Source organism: Amblyomma maculatum, chromosome 11, assembly GCF_055883805.1.
Source record: "Amblyomma maculatum isolate TAMU_Amacu chromosome 11, ASM5588380v1, whole genome shotgun sequence".
NCBI lineage: Eukaryota > Metazoa > Arthropoda > Arachnida > Ixodida > Ixodidae > Amblyomma > Amblyomma maculatum.
Genome location: NC_139354.1, coordinates 101,455,832 through 101,480,500, shown reverse-complemented (window position 1 = coordinate 101,480,500; position 24,669 = coordinate 101,455,832). Strand labels below are relative to the sequence as shown.

General features: G+C 47.0%; 1 long non-coding RNA gene across 1 annotated transcript in view; it reads left to right on the top strand.

Moving 5' to 3' along the window:
- The first annotated feature begins 16,040 nt into the window (after positions 1–16,040).
- Positions 16,041–24,669, top strand: part of LOC146174507 (uncharacterized) — a 121,769-nt gene continuing 113,140 nt past the window's right edge. Inside the window, exon 1 of the long non-coding RNA XR_014702264.1 lies at positions 16,041–16,197. This is a non-coding gene — a long non-coding RNA (uncharacterized LOC146174507). The remainder of the gene's footprint in view (positions 16,198–24,669) is intronic.

Genomic DNA, 24,669 nt, shown 5'->3' with positions numbered 1-24,669 from the left:
AACTCTGAGTGCGCAGAAGCCTTACCTTCTAAAGGCTTAATTCCCTCTGGAATACCCGCGCCCGTACACGCCACATTCCCTCTAACCCCTGTTTGACCTTACACTGACCGGAAAACCCACCCCGCACTGCGTTTGTCCGTTCTCTCTTGTCTATTCTTGTCTCGAGCGCCCTAAGTCCTCAACCTCACCCTCCTTGAAAATGTTCTCCCTCCCCTGTTTCTTTTTTCAATTTGTCAAGAACTGTCCTTATTAGTGTCAAATTCATTGCTTTGTTTGTTTTGTAGCGGTGACTGCTTAAAAAGGCACTCCCAAGCTATGTAACACAGTCTTCAGTAATATAGTAATATCGGGCTCCGATCTAAACGTCGACAACAAATAAATGTTTCTCTAAGAAGTGTCTACTCTCTCTCTCTCTTTATATATATATATATATATATATATATATATATATATATATATATATTGTGAGCCCGTCACGGATCTTCTTTCATTTGTACATACCATGATCTTCTTCCTCTTGTACATACCATCATCATCATCCCGCGGTGCCGGCTCCGACGCGCGCTTGGGTTTTCTCTATTAAACACGGCATACCTTGCCTTGCCTTCACGACCTTGCCGTCTGGACCTGGCCTTCTTTCACAAGCGGTGGAGGTAAAATTCGATCCCCTTGCGGCCTTGTGCCCTGCCTCTCGCTGGATCTACGTTCCGGTCGCCGTTTAACAACTACCATCGTGATGTCAACCAACAGCAGTACCGACCCGGCCGGACCCTCTACCACGGCTACACCGCCGCCTCCGATGGTGCCCGTACGACAACGCGACCCGCCGCTGTTCGCTGGTCGTCGCGACGAAGACGTCGATGACTGGCTTGACACTTATGAGCGCTGCAGTGCATACAGCCGGCGGGATGATGCTTTAAACTTCCTGAACGTATCTTTCTACCTTATTGAGGTCGCCAGAAATGGGTTTATTAACCGCGAACCCCATAACACAAACTGGCCCACCTTCAAGCAGCAGTTCCGACAGTACTTCGTCGACCCGGCTGTTCGCAAGGAGATCGCAAGGAACAAGCTGGCTACCTGCCGTCTAGGTTCCGATGAGTCCTATGCGTCATACATAGAGGCCGTGATTGCACTCTGTCGGCGTACCAGTCCCACCATGCCGGAATCTGAACGTGTATACTATGTCTTGAAGTGAATCAATTCAATGGCTTATAACACCCTAGTTGCCCAGAATCCATCAAGTGTTGATTCCATTATAACGACCTGCCAACGCCTCGACCAGCTACAGTCCTCCCGATTGCAGCCCGGCTTCACTACTGCTGCGACCTCTACTGACCTCGATCTACGAGCCATGATTCGAGCGATCATCCGCGAGGAACTCCAAGCCCTTAGCCCTTTCTGCCGGCACGGGTGCGATCATTCGTCTCCTCCTTCTAACGACGCCGGCCTCCGCCACATCATTAAAGAAGAGTTGGCCACTATCAACCACCCCGTCACACCTGATCCTCCCGCACCTCGCCCAGCAGCGACTTGCACTCACGTCGCTGCATCCCCTCCTTCTTTTGTTCCCCCACCCCAAGCACCACCCTACAACCACATCAACGCCATGACGGCGGCTCAACCAGAAGCCACCGTGTTACGCACCTTGGCGCCACTCTCGCCCAGTGTGCTATTATTGTGGAATTCGAGGACATATATCTCGCTTTTGTCGCCGACGCATTCAGAACGAGCGACGTGGTTTTGGCGCCTTCGAAAGTGACATACCTGCATATTATCATCATCATCATTAGCCTGACTATACCCACTGCAGGGCGAAGGCTTCTCCCATATTTCTCCGCTTAGCCCGGTTCTGTGCTAGCTGCGTCCACTTGATCCCTGCGAGCTTCTTAACCTCATCCGCCCACCTAACTTTCTGCCGTCCCCTGCTACGCTTTCCTTCCCGTGGAATCCAGTTTGTTACCCTAAGAGACCATCTTTTATCCTCCCTTCGCACTACATTTCCTGCTCATGCCCATTTCTTCTTCTTAATTTCCACTAGGATGCCGGTAACTTAAGTTATTTCTCTGACCCACTCTGCACGCTTCCTATCTCTTAATGTTACCCCTACCATTTTTCGTTTCATAGCCCCCTCAGTTGTCCTCAACTTAAGTAGAACTCTTGGCTATCCTCCACGTTTCAGCCCCATAGGTGAGTACAGGTAAGATGCAACTGTTTTATACTTTCCTCTTGAGCTATACCGGTAAGCTGCTAGTCATAATCTGCGAGTGCTTGCCAAATGCGCTCCATCCCAATCTTATTCTTCTTATTTCCTTTTCATGGTCCGGATCTGCGGTTACTACCTGTCCTAAGTAGACATATTCGCCTACTACTTCCAGTACTTCGCTAACTATTGTAAACTGCTGTTCTTTCCCGAGGCTGTTGAACATTACCTTAGTCTTCTGCATATTGCTTTTCAAGCCTAATTTTCCACTTTTCCTGTCTACGTCATCATTCTTTATTTGCCGTTCATGCCCCGAGTTGCTAAGCAAGGCAGTCATCAGCAAATCGCAGATTACTGAGGTATTCTCCATCTACCCTTATCCCTAACTGCTCCCATTCCAAGTCTCTGAATACTTCCTCTAAGCAAGCTGTGAATAGTACTGGGGAGATTCTCTCTCCTTGCGTAACACCTTTTTTATGGAAATTTTGTTACTTTCTTTATGCAGAACTATGGTTGCTGTGCAGCCACTATATATATTTTCCAGCACTTTTACGTACGGCTCGTCTACTCCCTGATTTCGCAATGCCTGCATCACCGCCGATGTTTCAACTGAGTCAAATGCTTTTTCTTAATCAATGAATGTTATGTATAAGGGCTGGTTATATTCCGAGCATTTTTCTATCACCTGATTGATGGTAAGGATATGAAGTGCTCACCTGAAGGGAGCACTTCAGGTGATGCTCAAAGGAAGTACCTTTGCAAGACAAACTGAACCACCTTTGCAGGCTGCGAGGTTCGAAACTGGGTTTGGGTCCACTGCGGAGGAGGGGCGCACAGCGGGGTTTACGGAGGTTCTCCCAAACGCACACCCCTGGAAAAGCCGTGCGCAAGGCTGGGGGACGCTTGTACCCATTTCTACCGGTGGGTGTCCGGCGGTGGGTTTCGAACTAACCACCTCCCGCAGCCGAGACGGGCGCTCTAGCCACTAGTGCACTAGGTATATTATCAGCGACGACCAATTACCAGCCAACCTCGTCGATTCTCTCGACCACCGGTATCCTCGTCTGAACCAAGTGGGGCTCATGTATCCCGACGCCGGTCCCCTTCCCCATACCGCCCCTCTGTTTCGCCACTTCTACCAGCGACAACTCTCACTGTCCGTTATTCGGAAAACAAAGCGATGCAGTTTCCGGAGGTGAAACTGCACTTTGCGAATTTAGAAAAAGTCCTCCTCAACGCCCGTATAATATGGTTTCCGTTTTAGCTGAAGGATTACCGGTCGAAGCTTCGATTGACACAGGGGCTGCACTTTCTGTTATTCATGCTGATTTGGGCCACCATTTGCAGAAAGTAACGACCTCCGGTGCGCGCTTGGGTTTTCTCCATCAGAATAAACGCTGACATGGCATACTTTGCCTTGCCTTCACGACCTTGCCGTCTGAGCCTGGCCTTCTTTCAATATATACATACACACTTTCTGATGTGTGTGGTTTCAAGTCCTTGAGAAAAAGGGTCTTCCTGTAGGCTGGTGTTCGTTAGTCCAGCCAATATTTATGCTGCCTGAAAGGCTGCCTCGTTGATAAAAACCTCTAATGCCGTTTAATACAGAGCGAACTCCTCGCTTGGAGGAAGACACTATGTCTCAAGGATGTGAAAGCACAGTTATGTCTGTGTTTGCAAATCCTTGAAAAAAAAAAGTTCTTCCTCCAGATGAAGTGTTCGTGCGGGATTTAGCTGCATTAAAATTTTTTATCAATGGGGATCTTTTCAGGCTGCATAAATATTGGCGGAACATTATGTATGATCTGTCTGTGTAATTACGCGTACATTTCTTTATGAGCTTATGTTTAAAGTTCAAAAAGATGACCGGAATTATCTCGTTATTACAGCCATGTAAAACTTCTTTTTTATTGTATAAAATTGGTGATCCTAAATTTCCTCTTGTATCTTTGAAGTGATAGCAGCAGAGAGCGGCGCCGTTTGTCATTAGTGCCCACCAAGAACAGTTAATCCTAAGTTCGAAATCGAGCTATGACGCTTGTGGGCGGATAATTACGGCTTTCGATCAGATCAAAGCAGCACGTTCTCCCTTTGTTGTTGCCTAGCGCTTTTGCTTTCACTGTCACTGTCTTCAGTTTTACATATGGTCATGGAAGGCTTCCCGAGATAGAGCAAAACCAGTTGGATCAGGTTGGCATTTTTCACATGCAATATGGCAGCCAACCGGTGAATCCTCTCCCGAGTACACACGCTTCACCTATAATGCAGGGCCGTTAGTGTGAAGGGACCCCTCAAAATCCAATCGCTGCCATTCACAAGACTTGGCTAGACGTTTGTACTTCGGAGGACCATGGTGGGTTGTGGGACAGCACGCAGTTTACACGCTTAGGCTGAAGGTTGCCAATGCGATGCAAACCAGCTATTTAACTTGAATGGCTTTAACTTTCAAGCTAGAAGTGGGCGCCCGAGTGCAGCGGTGCGAAACAGTCCGAAAGAAAAACGAAAAATTTGATACAATTTACTGTTATTAGGCGCGGAATATCGTAGAGAGCTTTATGGGTCTCTTAGAATTTCGTCACCGAGCGCAACAGCCTAAAAAAGCAGTCGTTTAGGAAAGGTTTTCTCCCTTCCTGACCGGAAAAAACGAGCATGACCTTCTCTGTCACCTGAGGGTGCTTATCTAAGAAACCTGTTATTAAAGCTGTCAATCAGAGCCTTTGTAAAGCAAACTCTTCCTTACACATTCTACGTCGTCCTTGTATTTTGATCGACTTGCAGGTCAGATTTAAAACACTACGGCAAAACTGAAACAAATACAACCCATTGCCTTATTTACGCGGCGTTTCAGATGATATGAAGTAGTGAAGATGCCGACACTAACAGCAAAGAATGAAAGGCTGGCAGATTATGAATGCGTCAGCAACCGAGATAGTGTAAGGGTGTTCAGTGATCAAAAGCCGAGGTCTTCTGAATGCCTGACTTGGAAAGGAATGCGGCTGCTGACGTAGAATTTTTTCATTCTGTCGGCGCTCAGAAAATTGGAAAGAGTAACTGGATTCAGACCACGTAATGCCATTTTATAGATATGAAAGGCGTGCGGTCTGCAAATATGCAGGTACGCAAGGTTCATGTAGTAAAGTAATATGTTAAAAACTATATACTGTGCACTTCGAAAGTCAACTCGCGCCGGTTGAGCGGATATAAAATGCCCACCAATACATTTCAAACACGTGTTTAAGTTTCTGGTGATATGTGGTCGAGGAAGTCCTAGCTGATCATACGTAGCAGTTCAAATGACTTGCACGAAGGATCGTTTGCACGAAGGCACGAAGGCTTTTGAATACTACCATCAGGTTGTTTTGGAACACAAAGCTAGGAAAGCTGCAAAAGGAGTGAAGCGGCTCATTAAGAAACCGATCCAGGAAATCATATCATTTTATTACATCCTTATAAAGCTTACCCCCCGCTGTTATTTGCCGAAAATTGGGTTCCATGGTTCGTAAAATAAAATATTTTGCTTGGAACATTTGGGCATCAAGGCAATATTAATACGTGGCAAGGTTAGGCCACGAAGGTTAGTGCAAGATGACACAGCACACCACACATAGAAGCACAGCAGCGTCTACCTTCTTCTGGCACCAAACGTTGCTACCACTTCGCCTTCTTCTGTGTCACTGTTGCTGATCGTTGTCTTCTTCAACATCCAGCGACGAAGGGCATATATGTCACATTACCCCTCCCCCCTCCCACGAAAAGCACAGTCTCGGTGCGCACTGGGTAGAACTGCTGCAGGGGTAGTACGGCTTCATTCGTTCGACATGAACAATCTCGGCGCGTGACATAGAGGACTATTGCGGCGGATGTACAGGGGCGATCTCGTAAGTCCCAGGAGTGACTGGCCGTAAACACGATAGGGTCCTGCGTAGCGTGGCAAGAGCTTCTCACACAGCCCAAATTTACCAGCGGCAGTCCACAGCAAGACGAGAGAGTCCGGGAAGTAGTGGACATCCCCGTGGCGATAATCGCGGCCCAGTTTTTCTTAATTTTGGGAGGAAGCCAGTCGGCGGTGAGTAATAACGCGGGCGGCGTCAGCTCGAAAGATGGCGTCACGAACGTAGGAACTGGCGTTAGCGGTGGGAAGAAGTACGCTGTCAAACGGAAGGGGACGGTTGCGGCCATATAGAAGATATAAGGGTGAGAGCCCATTTTGTCGTGACGGGAGGAATTGTACGCGAACGTTACAAACGGCAAAGTAATATCCCAGTCACGGTGATCATCCGAGACATACATTGATAGCATGTCCGTGAACGTGCGGTTGAGGCGTTCGGTGCGGCTGTTTGCGAATGGTAAGCAGTGGTAGAATAGTGCTTAATGGAGCAGTCCCGAAGAATTTCGTCGACTACTCGAGCTAGAAAATAACGACCACGGTCAGTGAGCCGCTGGCGTGGAGCACTATGCAGCAGGATGGCATCGTGGGGAAGAAACGTAGCCACGTCAGTTGCACAGCTGGTAGGCATCGCTTGGGTGACAACGTAGCGCGCAGTATAATCCGTGGCCACCGCAATCCATTTATTCCCCGACGCAAAAAGCGGGAAAGGGCCGAGGAGATCAAGGCCAACTCGGGAAAATGGCTCTACAGGGATGTCGATCGGCTGCAGCGATCCAGCAGGCATAACCGAGGGCTTCTTCCGTCGCTGACACCGGCCAAAAGAAGCTACGTAATGACGAACAGAGCGCTAGAGGCCTGACCAAAAGAAGCGGCGCGGACGCTGTCGTACGTACGATATACGCCAAGATGGCCCGCAGTTGGCACGTCGTGCAGCTGCTGAAGAGCAGTGGTAGTTAGATGTTCGGGGACTACGAGCAGAAGCTCGTCGACATCTGGTCGCATATTCCACCCGTATAACGTGCCGTTGTGGAGCACAAACAAAGCAAGGGTAGCATCAAGGTCATCAGTGCTGAGGCGATTGATAATGCTGCAAAGCTTGGGATCTAAGTGCTGCTCATGGAGAATGTTTGAAAGGTGAGAGATGGCCAACACAGATGTGTCATCGTCACACTCGCTTGCAGGTGGCAGATCTACTGAGTTGCGGGACAGACAATCGGCGTTAGCGTGCAGCCGGCCGGACATGTGGAAGACAGAAAAAGTGTATTCCTGAAGGCGGAGGCCCAACGGCCCAGGCGACCAGTAGGGTGCTTCAGCATAGAAAGCCAGCATAAGGCATGGTGGCCGGTGATGACGGAGAACGGGCGGCCAAACAAGTAAGGGCGAAACTATAATGGCCCACACGAGGGCTAAGCACTCACGTTCTGTGATTGAGTAATTCCGTTCAGCCGCAGAAAGGAGGTGACTGGTATCAGCAAAGACGTGAGTGCGACCCATCTGCTGTTGGGCGAGTATGGCACCAATACCGTGACCCCTGGCGTCGACGCATACCTCCGTTGGTGCCGAGGGATTGAAGTGTGCCAGAACGGGCGGGTTGCTGAGGGCTGCAATGAGCGCAGAAAAGGCTTAGGATTGTTCTTGGTCAGAGCGAAATGGGTGTCGTTCTTCGAAAGATTGGTGAGTAGACGAGCCGTCTCCGCAAAGTTGGGTAGAAACCGCCTAAAATAGAAGCAAGGCCTAAGAAAACTACGCACGTCACTGGTACAATGGGGTGTAGGAAATGCACTTACAGCACGTATTTTGTCTATATCGGATGGAACGCCATAGGCATTGACCACGTGACCGAGCACCTTGAGTTCACGTCGGCCGAAGCTACGCTTCTTCGACTGCAGCTGAAGACAAGTACTTCGGAAGACGCTAAGAATGGCATCAAGGCGATGGTGATGGTTCTCGAATGTAGAAGAAAATACAGGGATGTCATCGAGATAGCATAAGCACGTCGTGCATTTGAAGACGCGCAGGAGAGAGTCCATCGTAAGCTCGAATGTTGCGGGCACATTACACAAGCCGAAAGGCACCACCTTGAATTGATACAAACCATCGGGAGTGACGAAGGCGGTTTTCCATCGGTCCCGTTCGTCGACTGTGATCTGCCAATAACCGGAACGAAGATCAATAGAAGAGAAATAGCTGGCACCGTGTAAGCAGTCGAGGGCATCATCTATCCTGGGGAGCGGGTAAACGTCCTTTGTAATTTTTTTTGCGGTGTCGGTAATCGACGCAGAACCTCCATGTATTGTCTTTCTTTTTAACAAGCACGACTGGCGAGCCCATGGACTGCTCGAAGGCTCTATATTTTTTTTTGCTGACATCTCTTCTACTTCATCTTGTATGACGCGACGTTCACAGATGGTGACTCGATAAGGTCTCCTGTGAACTGGGCTGGCGCCTCCGGTATCGATGCGATGTGCAACAAGGGACGTTTGTCCTAAGGGGCAGTACGAAGTCAGAAGGCTTGTAAATGCTGTAGCGTGCTCAGGGCGCAAGTTAGGTGCAACCTTTCCTGATAGGCGGGACTCCGGATGTGGGGAAGGTGCAAGTCATGTCGACACTTTAGCATTAAGGTCACGTAAAAGATCGGCCACTGTGACGTCAGACAGTGGGGTGAATTAGGCGAAAGTAATGCCCTCAGGAAAAACGTGCACAAAAAGGCCGAAGTTCAAGACTGGAATATAAGCGTTGTTATTTTCTACGTGCATAATGTTATGAGGGAGAGCGATTCTATTCTGTAATGTCACGTTGATTATGGGGCAAGCAACATAGTTGCCATCAGGAACGGAGGGGAAAGGCGACATGAGCACATACACTGCACCGTCTGGTGGCAGGCGAGTAAATGTACAGGAGCGCATACGGAGCGTTGAAGTATCAGAAGCCTGTTTATCAGGACAGAGTGGCAGGTCTAGATGAAGCAGTCCAGAAGAACAGTCAATGAGCGCGGAATGTGCAGTTGAACATTTGAGTCCTAATACAACGTCGTGAGGGCAACTGGTGAGGACTGTAAATAGCACAGGAATGTGGCGGTCGGCAATAGTATTTTTCGCAGTACACACACCAATCATAGTAGCTGTGTTGCCATTAGCAACACGAAAGATTGATGAGAAAGCGGGTTTGAGGACTTCGTTGAGGCGTTTACGGAGCGAGGAACTCAGGACGGAAATGTGGGTGCAATGTCAATAAGGGCAGAAACTGATACTCCGTCCACAAGAATGTCAATGAGGTTACGCTTGGGTGCGAGGGTTAGTTCCGAGTGGACAGTCCGGGTCGGTAATGTAGCGTTATTCCCGGCGCTGCACTCGATAGTTTGCCGAGAAGGTGTCGGAGTATGATGGGAAGGAACTGCGACGAGGCACCGGTGAACGGGGTCGACGAGGTCGTGGAGATGGAGATCGGCTGGAGTGACGAACACTTGAGACAGCTTCGGTGCGAGGTTGATCTGGGTGAGGAGGGAAGTGTCCAGGTCCATCATATGCGGGCGGAGCTCTTCAGTTTTGGCAGGGAAGTGTCGAGGTCCGTAGTAGTACGGAAGGTCAGCGTTGTATAAGAACGAGGTGTGGGGAAGGTACGACTGCGACAATAACGTAAAGTGTGGGTGGCCGGTTTGACAGCAAATATAACAAATCAGCCTGTCGTCTGAGGTGCGCCACTCTGCAGGATTACAACTAACGTAGTGACATGGGGGAGCTTGGCTAGTGGTTGCAGCAGCCGCTACAGGAACAAGATGCGATGGTGACGAGAGCGGTACGGGGTTAGAGGAAAGACCGACTTTGGCAAGGTCATGCGGACAACAGCCTGTATCATGGCCACGGTGTCGGGCTGTGGAAACGGGAGTGGTGCAGGAGCTAAGGCCTCGAGTTCTCGCCAGACGATCCGGGTCATGGTTGCGGGATGAGAAGGCGGTTACAGAGAAGCAGACCATAGCAGATTGATGTAGCTGCCGTGTTCGGAAGGCGCTGAAACCGATGTACCAGGCCTCGTTTTTTAGCCTGCTCGAATCTTCGGCAGACTTGAAGCACCGACTCGACGGTAGAGCAATCCATGCAGAAAAGGATGTTGAACGCGTCGTCTTTGTTGCCCTTGAGAATATGCTCTACCTTTCCACTTTCCAGCATGGAGCTGTTCGCTTTAGCGATACAACGCGAGCACGTCTTGAATGTAGGCAAGGTCCGTAATGGATTGCGCGCGAGACGAAAGTTAGGTTTTGGGGCCGAGAGCCAGTCCAATGAGCTTCCCGAATAAGTCGTGAAGCTTCAGCTTGCAAATTTACCAGGTCACCAGCTCGTGCGCGTGATTTCAGAACCACGTGCGAGCGTTTGCTGCTAAATAAAAAATGAGATTCGCCAGCATGATGGTCGCGTGCCCTTGATTGTTCCTGCTGCAGCGCTCGTATTCATCCAGCCAGTCGTCCACATCAGTCTTGTCTTCGTCATTAAAGATGGGAGGGTGGCGGATTTTTGTGAAGAGTAGCTGCGCCGATGTTGCTGCGGTGGTAGGAGCTGCCTCAGAGGTCACATGTTCACGTTGCGATCCCAGGTAAGCGGCGGCCACTGCGCAAATTCATCTTTTGGCTACTTGAATGGATTTATCTGTGCACACGGGGATATTTAGTTACCTCTACGAATATGATACGTGGCAAGGTTAGTCCACGGATGTTAGTCCAAGATAACACAGCACGCAGCACACAGAAGCACAGCAGCGTCAATCTTCTTTTAGCACCAAGCGTTGCTACCCGTTCGTCTTCTTCTGAGTCACTGTTGCTGATCGTTGTCTTCTTCAACGTCAAGCAGCGAAGGGCATATATGTCACAATATATATAGAGGAAACAAATACAAAACCGCTTTCAGTTTATGCTCAGCGTGCAGAGCTGGAATAAAAATATTTCTTTTTGAAATAAACCGAATGATTTGTCGGAGAGAAGGCGTGTAAATGATTTTCATTGTAGGTGCGGCATGTTTAAATTATTAAAAAAAAAACTATGATGCGTTGTGACGACTTATAGAGCCACGTGAAGTAATGCCGTAAGTTGGGCGAGTTGGTTAACATTCATGATGGAAAATAGCACGAAAGTACACGAAGTACGGAAGGAAGTAAGACACGGACAAGCGCTTGTCCGTGTCTTACTTCCTTCCGTCCTTCGTGTACTTTCGCGCTATTTTCCATCATGTATAGAGCCACATTGGCTTTGGATGCCTGGCAGTACCTAGTTTATCGGGTATGCCACATTGTCACGGAATAAAGGCTGGCACGACGAGCTAAGGTCTCACCTACGACACGAGGTTTGTCGAGCCTTTACTCGGCAGCCATCGCCTCCTTGGTGATATTTTTGCAACGTGAGCCCTCTTGGTTTTGAATCGATGATCTAGCGTCAGTAAAGAGAAGAATTACACAAGTGCCACTTCATTCTTGCTGGATTTGGCTAACGGTTGCTTAAGCGCAGAAAATCACAAACACAATTCACAATATATACAAACATAAACTAATGGCTGCAATATTTGCTAACACTGAATAACGGTACCATGCTAAGCATACTGAAACTGCACTCGACTCATTTCACCCATGATATGCCTAAAACTATTATTTACAAAACCTGTTTGAAAAGTAAAACAAAGCCACTATGACAATCACTGTAATCAATTGAAAAAGGACAAAGAAAAAGGACAAAGACTAAAAAGGCGTTTTTATTATTTTTCAGTGCGTTGCTCTAACTCTTAAAATATGAAACAAAGCTTTCATTCAAGCTATTGCGGCTAGCATTTACATGTTTAAATTCGCAACGTTAAAATATACCTTCTGTATTACAGCTACCATGAGCCGGAACACTCTGTGACGTAGATGCGCTTTTTAAAACTACCATAAGCAGTTCTGATAGCTGCGTATTTCAGTCCAAATTTTTATATCTTTAAAGTACATAGACGATACTAAATGATAGAAAAAAGATTACATATTCTGAATAGTGCCTGCATGGTAAATACTACTGCAAATATTTTTCACTCAACAGAGTGGCAAAATAGCTCCTAAATATATGCAGGTAATCTGAGGCTCGCAGAAGACATTCATAATTCTCGGTGCCTCCTTAAACCTGGCTATAATGAGCGAAAGCAACCGCCACGGTATCTCAGTGGTTAAGATGCCCCGCTACTGAACCTGAGTACCTATATTCGACCCCGCGGTTAATTTGAATCCGGTTAGTAGGATCTATCCCTCCGCAGTTTTACTTTCTGACTTATAAATCGTATATATGTCCATGCGGCGGCAGAGATTGCTTCCCACATTCACTGCCAGTTGCGTTCCTGCTACAAGTTGGTCCAGTGCACGGAAGAAAAAATATGCATTTCAATTGATAACGCTAAAACATTTTCTTCTCCACCGACAGTTGAATAATTTTTTTCATTTGCAGATATTTAGTTGTAGCTAAGCAATACATAAAATAATATGAATGCCTATTAAATCATTTTCTTAGTTACCACCTGTTGCTTTGTTTTCTGTTCATGACCATCATCAGAAACAAATCAAATTTGATGGCCTGTACACATCCTGATTGAACCGTTTTGTTCATTTTAAATTTTATTACACAGAGAAACATATAATTATTGGTAATGATCTGCAGCTCAAAGCACTTTGGTACATTGCAGCATTAAAGAGGCCGCGGAGAATAATGTGAACATTCCCCGAAACCCATTGAATAAATATCAGCATGATCAGAACTGCACTCAACTCCAAACACAAAACACAGCTCGAAATAGAAGCTCGCACCTGAACCTACCGAAGACCCATATATTTTAACGAAGTATGGATGTCAGAAAATTTTGCGAGGGTTGGGGAAAGCCGTAATAGTCTTAATATTTAAACATGGCAAGCAGCGATCCCATCTAGTGGATGTAAATGTATCAATTTCATCACGTTGACTCCTATATTCCTTAAAAATGCTCTGAATATAAGTTTAGTATTCTCGATTCTCGTTAACTTCTTAGTTGAGAAAACGAAAGCCAAAACGTTGCTTTGACGTTTAAGACATGTCAGTAAGCGCATACTTAAGACTATATCACTAATCAAGTCGTATTAGAAAGCTCTGCTCGTGATTTCTTGTTTGTGCACAAGCATTTCTTTATTTGTTTAAATGTTAACATAATATCCATATCATATCTGTCAGTTAGTCAGAACATACAGTCGTATGCTGCCACATAATGAAACATCAACAGACGAGGCACTAAAGCCGGGCTCTACTCACGCTGTACAAGTGTGATTCCGCGGCCTAGACGCCATATATCACTTACCAGAGGCCGACCTGTGGCTTTCCGCACAATGACAACGCTGATCTTGCTCGCGACGGACATTACAAACAACAGGATATTTAACATAATAGGTTTAAATATATACCACACCGTTAGCAAAAGAAGACAGTTATACAATATTGGGGGACTCGATTCGCGATGGTTATGCTTGAGTTACTGGTATCAAAGTTCCGAGTCCGCGATTTGAAGCGAACAAAGGGGGATTGTATACAATATATATAGTCACGGGACAAGACAGAACTACATCTGCACGGGGACCGAAAGCTAATGTCTAGATAGGACTGTGCACAGCGTTCATTATGGAGATTGCACCGCGTCCCCTTTCAACGAGCAGCACTGCCCTTGACAGACGTTCACGACGATCTCCCGGTCGTTGCTGATATAAGCAGAATCGACAGCGCTCCTGCTTATATAGGCAACGAAACCATTACCACATGAATTTAGAATACGGAGTCAGTAGTTGCTGGCGTCCCGCGAGGTCTAAAAGCGAGAACGCTGCTCTCTCGCTTTGAATCTGCAGCAGCGCGAGGGCGATAGGGGCGGTCCCGCTGAGGCACTACATGTAGAGTCGGGATAATGCCCAGGCTTGTCCGAGTTTAAGGATTCGTTTCATTGCGTCGCAGCTATGCGGCGAAAAATCCGTGCTTGTCAAGGGGTTATAGCAAAGGATTGACTTCCGGCGCCCGCCTTTACCCGCTCGACTCCTGCCGTCGAGCCTATCCAGGAGCCGCGCCGACTTCGGCTTATCCCCCGCGCATAACACCATTGAGTAGTTACCAGCTGACATATAAACCCGCCTTGAACTAATCCGTGCGAGCTTGCCTACGTGACCAAGAATTACGGTGAATGAAAAAGTCCTGGAAGGGTGATTTTGACATTAAGCTCCCAATGGAATGAGATTCCTGAGATGGCCGCTGCTGAGAAGCTCAATCTCGCGCAACCCTACATTCACTGAGTGTTCATCTCTGTCACCTTCCAACTACCGCCTGCCAGCGCCATGCTCTTGATGTTTCACTCACAACGCAGAGGGCGGGTTTAGCCGGATTTTCGGTTAACGCGGCCTTTATATTCTTGCTTATAAAGACATCTTAGGCATTCTTCAGTGCATTTTTTTTTCATGGACAATAAGATGGTTGCGAGCTGCCTTGCGTTCGGGACCGATCACAGCCTAGGATATTCAGGCATTTATGTTGGAATATAAAATGTTTGAGATATATAGTCTAATCAATGGTTTTAAATACGCATAGCATCAGCCTTCCTGAGAAATCGTTTCGGGATTATAGGGAAGCACATCGGTGTATTCAGTCAGCATGAAATAATTTTATATGTAGTTTTCGGCGACCTTGATGTGATGTTCAGCCAAGACTGAGAGCGAACATCCGGGCATTGATTTTTCTTCATCCGGAAACCTGTGGATGAATATTGGGAAAGAAATGAGAGGTAACGAGACCAGTCCTCTGTTCTATAAGGCTAATGCTCGCTTCCAAAGGATGATGTCACAGTGCCACAGGCTGTCGCACGTATGGCTCACTGGACGCCGTTGTTCGAGGTTGTACCTTTGAAAAGTGCAGTCTGTGATTTTGAATCAAGTGTATCACGCTATTAAAAACATTGAGTGATTTGATTTAGTGTGTAGCAGACAGTTGAATACATGCTGGTTCGCTTTTTAGCTCTCCAGTTCACGTGCAGTTTGCTCAAACGAGCCTCACGTTGCCCCGTTATGAATTTCAGTGCCGTCACTGTAGCAGCTGCATAAGCCGAGCATTCGTGCTTGATGAAAGGAATGGCAGAAAGCGACTTCGTGCATCATCAATAACAATTGTTCCTTCCTACAGGAAAAATTCATTTATATGTTCTTCCCTGCAAAGAATAATTTGCAATATTCCTCCTTGAAGAGCAGTGCAGATCAATTCCAACCTCTTCTTAACGAACTTACACTTCGGAAAGTGCAAGAGCATATACTGTTTGATCTTAACTTTTATAAGAAAGACATATTCCCGCCGCACGTTAAATAATTTCAAGTGCCGGGCATGCTGCTTGCCAGCTGCAACGAGCTACATGTGCACTCGTGATCTTTCGCTCACATTGCCAACCCCGAAGCGCCTGTTTTTTAAGAAGCCTATTAGCAGAATCCCATTAAAATAACAAGGAAAGAGCGAATCGTGATGATAATCAGCATTCACAATTTCGATTCATTCTCTCCTGCCTAGTAAGAGAGCAAACCGAATGACAAATGGTCCCGTCGCCGAACGAAAATGCAAACCAGCAAGTTTCTAAATGAAGGGAAAGAAAGTAGTTGCAAAATGATCGCCATTTTATCTATTGTTTCAAGAGAAAACGCAGCAAAAAGGTTTTCGAACGAAAGATCGCTTTATCTACAAACCATCTCAAGAATCGGTCTTTTTTTATTAATACAGAACAAAACGTGCACAGCAAGGTAAAACAATAATCACCTATTAGCAGTCGATGAAATGTTATGCGTAGCTGTAACGATTAAAACAAAACTAGAGAGATGGGACCTGCGCTAGCTAATACTTAGAAATGCCATAAGGTTTCAGAAATTTTTTTCAATAAATTTCTTTCGTGACAGCTGTTCCAGCAGTGACAGCTGTCGGAAGGATTACTTATAAGAAGGGTAACTACTAGTTAGATCTGGGAAGAAACAGTGTCAAATGCACGCATAAAGGAAAGATGTCCTGAGCACGTAGACGCTTCTGGAAAGCAATTTTCAGTTACAGAATAAAACAAGCGGTCCCAAGGTGAGTCTGAAGTCGAGTTTTCACAGTAGTTTTCATTGAACATATAAAGCGCGGGGCAAAATAGCTCGAAACTATTTAGCCCCAGAAGGAGCGCAGCGGGGTTTGCGGAGCCTCTTCCAAGCGTACACCCTTGTGAGAGCCGGGCTCCAGGCCGGGAGACGCTTGTACCCATTTTTACCGGTGGGTGTCCGGCGGCGGGTTTCGAACGAACCACATCTCGCAGCCGAGAGGTGGTTCGTTCTTTGGTGGCTTCGAAATAGTGGAAGTTAAAAATTACGAAGGTGTCCATTTTTTTATGCCTGTATACTTTGCCTACCTGGTCCATAGGGTCACGAAGAGTCGTACACGACTGAACGACTGAACTGAACTTTGCCTACCGGGTACTCTTGTCATGTTCAAGGATGTTGTAAATGAAGGTTTAGCTATTTTGTAAGCATTTATGACTTACGACGCCCATTTTTTGGCCCGTAATCAGTCTTGGTTACATGTGCATGTAACACTTTCACTGGCGCCTCTAAATTGCCTACTTATAAAGTTACAGAACCGTTGCAACAACAAATTACTGACAGCTCGCGGTGATCAGGAAATGTAATATTTATATCAGTGGAGAGAGTCAGGCATATCGATAGTGGCAGCAAGGGAGTGAATTTTATGCGTTTCATTAAGGACGCCGCTGAGGATCTCGTCAATGTGGGCGAGCGATGTTTTGGGAAGTAACTGCATTCCACAACTTTTCCAATTAATAGGTTGGCACTACGGCAAGGCGAATGCTGCAGATAGGAAGTAGGAATGCAAAAATGTGGTCCGTGGGTTTTACCGCTGCTTACGAGGTCAATCTGCGAGCTCTCCTAGATGCCCAAAATTGAACTTACTGCGTCCTTATTTGGTGTGTGTCTTCATGACTTACGGTCACTTTTCAAATGTAGAGCTTTGTGGATAATTTGTAGATATTATTTAGGGTATTTTCTATATTGGACATTGTACTCAGAAAGAAAGAAAATTGCAAAAGGCGATGAACAGAGAGACTTAAAGAACCAAAAACTAATTTAAAAATTTTGTGAAAGCATTACTTAAAACAAGAAAAAGTCACGCGCACAAGACAGCTTATGATGTCACGCCAACTACGTGAAGCCGTCTTTATAACGACTTGTCCTCCGCGCTCCTTGCACGTGGCTTCTCCGGCAGCATGTTTGAGTTTTGGTGTTTATGACATTTTCCTGCCTATACAGGCTCGTCCGCTCAGTATAAACAAGCGTGGCAGATGGCCGCTCTCTAAGTGTCATTGCGTACGACTCGCATTGATGTTCTGAAAAGAGCAGCTTTATGTTCGTGTGCTCAATGTAACAGTGAAAAACCATCTACTTTAACACAACACCGACAACACATAGCGCTTTCAAAATATTAGAAAGTCTAATAAATAACATGGCTTTGCCAATAGGACACGAGTATTTGGATGCTAAGGCTGACGGTAGGTGTGTTAGTACTCGTAACATACCCGGAGTGGTTCCAATCAAATGCCGAGAAAAACCGCTAGATTCAAGAATCAACAGGTAATTGCGCCATCGCGCAATAACGACTGTCAATAAATTCAGGACAATCGTGGCAAAGAATGTGAACTATTTCTAATTACCCTTGCGATTTTACTTTGCCTTAAAGATTTTCGAAACACAATTGCTAGAGATGTCTATAATATGATTGACGTAAACGTAATCAAGTGGGGTTCATGTATTCCGAAGCCGGTCCCCTTCCCCATACCGCCACTCTGTTTCGCCACTTCGACCAGCAACAACTGTTCCTGTCCGTAATTCGGAAGACTAAGCGACGCAGTTTCCGGAGGTGAAATTGCACTTTGCGAACTTACAAAAAGTCCTCCTCGTCGCCCGTATAATATGATTTCAGTTTTAGCTGAAGGATTACCGATCGAAGCTTTGATTCACACAGGAGCTGCACTTTCTGTTATTCATGCTGATTTGTGCCACCGTTTAAGGAAAGTAACGACACCATATGATGGACCTGAACTTCGTGGAGCAAATGACGTCCCTCTACATCCTTCAGCAAAGTGTACAGTTCGAATTGTTATAGACGGCGTCCGCCACCATGTGCAGTTTGCTGTGCTTTCACCGTGTGCGCATTTGATGATTTTTGGATGGGATTTTTTGTCAGCCACTTCAGCGTTAATTTCTTGTGGCGACCGTGTCATCCATATGACATACAGTGATTTTTCATCTGACATTTCTGCACGGCATTATTTCCTCATTGCCGCAGCTGATACTGCATTGCCTCCACAGTGTGAAACACTTATTACCGTTTTTTCCGAACACATCAGTGACGGCGATGTACTCATCGCACCATCTCATCGTCATCTTGCACATGGAATCGCCTTCCCATCAAGTCTTGTACGATTCAGCAGCAGCTAAGGCATAGTAGCTGCCACGAACACTTCCTTTGAATCCCTCGTGCTGACTAAAGGAACTTCCCTGCCATGCATAGTGGATGCTCACCCTATATCCATGATGGTGCGCACTGCCCCGCTACCTCCGCAACGCGACTCATCGCAAGTCTCTCTTTCCATGCTGTCGAAGACAATCAATCCGAACCTCATGCCACACCAACGTCAAGAATTGCTGCAATTGCTTCAAGCCCACCAAGCCATTTCTAATACCACTTCCCCACCACTGGGACGGACTAGTGTTGCATATCACCGCATCCTTACCGAAGGTAACTCAATTGTACGCCGACGACCTTATCGGGTTTCTCGCTCGGAACGAAAAGTAATTGAAGAAAATGTCAATGAGATGCTCCGTCGCGATATTATTCGTCCATCAACAAGCCCATGGTCCTCCCCAGTAGTATTAGTTAAAAAAAAAGGACGGATCGGTACGATTTTGTGTTGATTATCGCGCACTCAACAAAATTACCCGCAAAGACGTCTACCCGATGCCGCGTATTGATGACGCCCTTGACTCTCTCCAAGGTGCCGAATATTTCGCGACCTTGGACCTCCGCTCAGGTTATTGACAACTACCTATGCATGAGGACGACAAAGAAAAAAACCGCTTTCGCAACTCCTGACGGAATTACGAGTTTAATGTTATGCCCTTCGGCCTTTGTAACGCACCCGCAACATTTTAAAGAATTATCGATAATGTACTTCGTGGCCTCAAATGGAGAACCTGTTTATGTTACTTGGATGAGATTGTTATCTTTTCGTCAAATTTTACCGACCACCTCACGCGCCTGAATGAAGTCCTCACGTGTCTTGCTTCAGCGGGCCTTCGGCTAAACACCAAGAAGTGCCACTTTGCAGAGAAGGAAATTAAAATATTAGGACATCTGGTTAGCCATGACGGCGTTCGCCCAGACCCTGAAAAAATAACCGTGGTCTTGAACTTTCCACGTCCGCAGCGGACTACAGATTTGCGCAGTTTCCTCGGCCTGGTGTCCTTTTTCCGGCGATTTATAAGACATTTTGCAACTATTGTTGCGCCACTGCATGAACTACTTAAAGCGCGCAGCCCTTTTGTGTGGAATGAACAGTGCAACACTGCTTTTAACGACCTAAAGCACGCCCTCACATCAGATCCAGTTCTTGGCCACTTCAGCGACAGCGCTTCTACCATCCTGCACACTGATGCCAGTGGTCACGGTCTTGGCGCTGTACTTCACCAGCGCGATGCAACTTCACGTGAGAAAGTGATTGCCTTCGCCAGTCGGACCATGACTCCAGCTGAGAAAAACTACATCATTACCGAGCAGGAATGTCTCGCCGTCGTCTGGGCTGTTCAAATGTTTCGCCCTTACCTTTATGGTCGGCATTCCACAGTTGTGACCAATCACCATGCTCTTTGCTGGTTATCTTCACTGAAAAATTTGACAGGCAGACTTGGGCGTTGGATTCTACGCCTGAAAGAATACCATTTCGACGTCGTTTATAAATTGGGCCGCCAACGCCAAGACGCCGACGCTCTTTCTCGCTGCCCGGTTTCGGAATCAGCCTGCTGTTTTTCTTCAGAATGCATTCCCACCTCTGACCACAGCTATCATCGCTTCCACCGACGCATATCACTGCAGTTTCTTTTGACAACTCTGAGAACAAGAACGCTCTCCGCTCACAGCAATTAGGTGATGCCTACTGTCGGCCCATCATCGACCGCCTTATCGGCGCTTCGAGCCCACCCAACGCTAGGCTTCGCCGACAGCTTCGCAATGTCAAGCTTGAAGATGGCATACTACGCCGCTACGTGTTATATCCTGATGGAACTCACTGGCTCCCAGTCGTACCGCGTGTGCTTCGCCCACGTATACTAGCGGCTTTCCACGATGACGCTACTGCAGGTCACCTTGGTTTTAAAAAAACATACGACCGCGTGAAAAGACGATTCTTTTGGCCTGGCCTGTCTACCACCGTAGCTAAATACGTTGCTTCCTGCCACCTGTGCCAACGTCGCAAGCGGCCGACTTCTTCCCCCGCTGGTCTCCTACAACTCCTTCCCTGTCCCGCCACACAATTCGACGTAGTTGGCATCGACTTATATGGTCCCCTACCTCTCTCCAATGGGGTTAACCATTGTATTATAACAGCTGTCGACCACCTTACACGCTATGCTGAGACCGCCCCTGTACCGACTGGTTCCGCTGAAGAGGTAGCTAATTTCTTTTTGCGGTCAATTGTATTGCGTCATGGCGCTCCTCGGGTGCTTCTAAGTGACCGCGGGACGGCCTTCTTATCGAAAGTCGTATCCGAAGTTCTTCGTGCGTCATCCACCCTCCATAAGACAACCTCAAGCTACCATCCCCACACTAACGGTCAGACTGAGCGATCTCACCGCACCCTATCGGATATGCTATCCATGTACATCACACCGGATCATCGAAATTGGGATACTGTTCTACCATTCGTCACATTCGCCTATAATACTGCAGTACAGCGGACTACCAGTTACTCCCCATTTTTCCTCGTTTTCGGCCGTCCTCCCACCACAATCCTCGAAACTTCCTTCTTCTCTACGCCCGACTGCTCCTCATCATTACCAGCCCAGTTCTTATCCCGTGTGGCCAGATGCCGTCATCTTGCCCGCCTCAACACAGAAGCGTGCCAGCAAGACCGCAAGAGTCGCTACGATTCGAAACATCGCGTAGTCTCTTTTCGTCCTGGCGACGAAGTACTGCTCTATACACCACTGCGCACCCCTGGCCTTAGTGATAAATTTCAGCACCGCCATGTTGGTCCCTACAAGGTAATCAACCAAACTTCCCCAGTAAACTACCAAATCACACCTGTTGATCCCCCAGCTGACCGACGCCACCGTGGAACTGAGATTGTTCATATATCTCGCTTGAAGCCGTTTGTGCGCCGCGGTACATCGGTTGGTTAGGAGCGGCCAGGCTGGCCGCTTCCGACCCCCCGGGCAGATTGTGTGAGCCGTCCACGGATCTTCTTTCATTTGTAAATACCATGATCTTCGTCTTCCTCTTGTACCTTGTACATACCATCATCATCGTCCCGCGGCGCCGGCTCCGGCGCGCGCTTGAGTTTTCTCCATCAGATTAAACTATGACACGGCATAGCTTGCCTTGCCTTCACGACCTTGCCGTCTGGACCTGGCCTTCTTTCACAATATTCGCAAATTTAATGAACGACAGGAGGCGCTGCGCAGTGTTGCCCCACTGGAAGAGATGGTGGCAATATTGAGGTTCCCGCGTAACTCCTCCCTTGAAAATGCATTGCTGTTCCTTGTTTACGATGAAATTTGTAGCGTTTTGTGAAAAGTGGTCGCGTTTGTGGCGGTTCACGCTTCATTCTGACATTATCCAAGTGCACCAGTGACTATTAGACCAAAGTGCAAGCTCCGGCGTCACTGAAGATTCTCAAGAAATCGGGATCAGCGGACGAACGTGTTTACGAAATCTACCGTGGAGAACAGCGACGTGTTTGTCGTCAATGCTTCTGAGAGACGGAAGCACGTTGGCACTGCAGTGTGTCTACATATTGCTACTGGTGAGGACTTCAACGATTTCGGTATTATTCAGTGTGAATGGAAAGGCGCCGGGCTCATCGTGCGTGCGCGCCTCCGGTCGTCGCGCTTGCGGCCACTGTTTGATAGCGATCAGCTGTAAAACCTTTCTTTTTTTTTTTGTCAATCAATGTTTTTTCGTTTCCGATGATAATAAGAAGTTATTCGTGGGGAGAAAGGTCATTAGATTATTTTAAAAATTGGGTTTTTGATGAGACATGCATGGTGCACGAGAGCGCGTTTCAATTAACAGCGCATTTCACTTATCTAGTGCAAAAATGCTTTCGTGATTGATGGTGCCGCTTGCATTGCTCGGTGCATATTTCAGCACGCAGATCTCGCTACGCCGACTGTCTGTGTCATGCACGTGTGCATTTGCTTTTCTCGAGAAGCCTGCGTGCTGCGTTCACTCTTTTGATGGTGTATCTACGTCTGCGCTATCGGGTACCATACCTCGTTCTCAAGTGAGGCCGTCGGAAATTTTCGCTCCCAAATGTAGTTTGTGACCGAGAAGCTTGTTAGCGTAAAGACGTATTGTGTCGTATTCCCACGCTGCTTGGTCCGTCTCGCTTGTGTCTATTTCACTCTACACAGTAGTTACCGGTTGTGGCAAGACACACGCTCTGGATGTGTATGCCTTTATCATTCGGATGGCTAAATCAGTGTGCCTAAATCATTTAGACCATAGCATGTGTTACATGGCATCTCACCCGTTGCTTTTGAACTGAGCAGGTTTCAATTTAGGAAAGCTTCTGAGTTTGGAACTTTTCTGGTTACCCGATATACACCCTGTTCTCAATAGACTGCAACGTACCACTAGGTAGATATTTCAGGAGAACAAAACATTCCGCTTGAGTAAAAATATGCTTCTGCATGTTTTCGGGGCTAATAACTCGAGCATGGTACCAGCAGCACTTGCCCTTTCTTTATTGCGTTATACCTTTTCGCTAGACTGAAGACCAGCATGTAATTCTTAGTTTAATATATCATTTTAAAGATGTTTCTAAAATGTTACATATCTTTGGCAAAGGAATTTAGTGATTATTTCTCTAATTTCAGTTTCCAACTTCAATGTGAAGTTATTCTATTTGTAAGCTGTTTGCAGAAGGTTTTTTCACCATATTTTATGTTTATACAATTTCTATGAATTGCGCTCTTTCATTTACTGCTAGTATCTTTCATTGTTCTGATTGTGTGTTTAAACAATAAAGCTGGAAAGGCCTGCCGTCCACATCAACCTACTTCGCTGAAGCTCCAAAGACTAAAGAGCTTCTACAGAAAGCTGCGAGTGGACCGGCGGAGGCCTGTGTGCGGAATATGCGGCGCAGATGGCGACAAGAAAACAGCAGAGTATATGACACTGAACATTCTTTTGAGTGGCTCAGATATCAAAAAGATTACTTCAGTTAACTTATTGCACATACCTCCTTTAGTAGGCAACAAGGCATGCTTCTCAGCCATTTAATGTATACAAATAACACCCCTAAAGACCACAATATCTTATAATTCGAGGAAAAGGGTGCTCTTTATCTTGTAAACATTTAGAGCTTAGAGGTAGCAGGGTGCTGTATTGCATGACTAAGATATTGCCGCGAAACCTTCAAAACTGTATTTGTTGCATGCGGCCTTATCATTGTGATTCTGGCACGCGTATCAATTCTGTATCCCGTGTTTGTTCATGCTCGTCGCGATACGACGCGTTATCATTTTCTTTGTCGCGAACGATGCGCCGAGATTTATTTCGAAGATTCCGATCACTTGCGTATGTTTCTACAATGTTCCAGGGTGCACTAGTAGCAGTTTGCGACGTCATCTAGATTGTTCTGAGCCGCCTTTAAATTGAGCGTTGACGAGTGTGACGGGTATTTTTTTGTTCGGCGATCGACGATCACGCTTGTTGCTATCGCCGCCGCCGAGTTGCTTAGTTCTTTTGCGGGTGCGTCAGCCCAATAAAGAGTTTCTTCAGTGCAATCATCGACCCTTCATTCTGGTGGAGGTGCTGCTTTTGTCCTTCAAGCGAATAGCCCAGCCTTGTTTCTGTTACCCTGGTGGAACAGCCAACAGGCCACCTAACCAGTCGCCGGCTTCAAGGGCTCCAACCTGAACACGGTCTGCTGCCGGGCCCCATTCGATCTCGGAAGGCAACGACGCTGACAATGGCCCAGCTTACATCACCGGTTGTTTTCGTTCAACCCCGTGAGCCCCCTGCTTTCATGGACGACCGGACGAAGATGCAGGAGACTGGATGGACCTTTTCGACCGTTGCCAGAATTCAATGGCTGGAACGACGCCGCGAAACTCAGGCAACGCTACTTTGTTCTCCAAGGACATGCCCGAGCTGGGTTCGAAAATCATGAGGCAGCTATGAAGGATTGGGAGATTTTCAAGGAAGCGTTTTTGACTGCCTTTTCAAGCGTCGTCCGAAAGAAAAGAGCCCAGGCCCTCCTTCAGTCAACAC